Genomic DNA, 2,015 nt, shown 5'->3' on the forward strand with positions numbered 1-2,015 from the left:
CACAAGACCATAACCCAAGCCAAGATCAATAGTCAGATGCTTAACCGACTGTACCACCCAGACACCCCTAAATTTTTATTTTATTTTATTTATTTTGAGAAAGAGAGAGAGGTGGGGAGGGGCAGAGAGAGAGGGGGAGAGAGAGAATCCCAAGCAGCCCCTGCAGTGTCAACACTGTCAGCATAGAGCCCGTCTCGGGGTTCAAACCCACACACCGTGAGATCATGACTGGAGCTGAAACCAAGAGTCAGACACCTAATGGATTGAGCCACCCAGGTGCCCCTAGTTTTGAAAATTTTAATTTCAGAAAAGTCTTGAGTAGCTTTTGGGTTGCTTTTGTTTGGCATTTTTTTTGTGTGCCTTTGCTTTGGTTTTCTTTTTCAGAGATTTCTATTAACCTATTAGTGGAGCTCTTGAAGATGCTCAAAGAAGGATGCCTAAGGGGATAAAAAGGTGAGCCAAGAATTTTGTATCTTCTATGTCTTTACTATTTGTCACTTTCTCTTGAACCATCTTTCTTCATTTTTTTTTTTTTTACTTTAAAATTGTTTCCTCTTCAATTTTTTTTTCTTTTAGGTAAACTCTACATCTAAAGTGGGGTTCAAGCTCATGACCCCAAGACCTGAGTCACATGCTCTACCAACTGAGCCAGACAGTGCCCCACATCTTTGATAATTTTAAGGCATTATTTATTGTGTTTATTTGCTCTAGTGTTCCTTATAGTTTCGTCTTCATTTCTAAATGTTTTTTTCTTTTACTTCTAATTTTTCCTTGAGTTCTCTCATTTCAAACATTTTTAGTTTTTTTAATATTCTGATTTGTGTTATTCTTTCATTTCTCGTATCACTTTCTTGATGTCTTTTAGTTCATTTTGAAATAAAATGTTATAATATTCTACTTTCTGAGCATATCTCTCTGGCATGCTTTCTTTTTGTAAAAACATTTTTCTGTTCTTAATTCTTTTTTCTTTTTTTTTTTTTAGTTTATTTTTTATTTATTTTGAGAGAGATAGAGAGCAAGTGGGGGAGGGGCAGAGAGCAAGGGGGTAGATAGAATCCCAAGCTGGCTCTGGGCTGTCAGCGCACAGCCTGATGTGGGGCTTGAACCCACGAAGTGTGAGATCATGATCTGAGCCAAAGTCAAGAGTTGGATGCTTAACCGACTGAGCCACCCAGGTGCCCCCCATTCTCTTTTTTCTTATAGTAATTTTGTAGAGCGTTTATTGTTTGTTTGTTTGTTGTACAGGATTTAATCTGACACTTCCTGTTGCTCATTTTTAGCTGAATTTAATTTTTCTGAAGGATTTGTTCAGGTAGCTTTCCTATTTTGACAGAGCTCCTGTTTCTGTTGTTTGGGGGTAATGTTAAAAAATACAGCTTGCTCGGGGCGCCTGGGTGGCGCAGTCGGTTAAGCGTCCGACTTCAGCCAGGTCACGATCTCGCGGTCTGTGAGTTCGAGCCCCGCGTCAGGCTCTGGGTTGATGGCTCAGAGCCTGGAGCCTGTTTCCGATTCTGTGTCTCCCTCTCTCTCTGACCCTCCCCTGTTCATGCTCTGTCTCTCTCTGTCCCAAAAATAAATAAACATTGAAAAAAAAATAAAAAAAAAAAATACAGCTTGCTCTCAGATTTCCTGACTTCATACCCCTACCCTGCCTTTATCTGGACCTTCTCTTCCTTTGTCTTTGCTGTCCCTATCCTGATCAAGTTTGATTTTTCTTTCAGCAGTTTCTCTTCAGTATGGGACCTATCCTGAAAGTGAGCCCTGAGGGGCCCTCGGGTGCCTCAGTCAGTTAAACTGCGAACTTCGGCTCAGGTCATGATCTCACAGTTTATGAGTTCGAGCCCCACATCAGCCCCTCCCTCTGTGCTGATAGCTCAGAGCCTGGAGCCTGCTTCGGATTCTGTCTCCCTCTCTCTCTCTGCCCCTCCCCTGTTTGCGCTTTGTCTCTCTCTCTCTCTCTCTCTCAAAAATAAATAAACATTAAAAAAATGGGGGGGTGGGGGGAGTCGGGGATG

The sequence above is a fragment of the Leopardus geoffroyi genome, chromosome B4 (assembly GCF_018350155.1).
Source record: "Leopardus geoffroyi isolate Oge1 chromosome B4, O.geoffroyi_Oge1_pat1.0, whole genome shotgun sequence".
In the NCBI taxonomy this organism is placed as follows: domain Eukaryota; kingdom Metazoa; phylum Chordata; class Mammalia; order Carnivora; family Felidae; genus Leopardus; species Leopardus geoffroyi.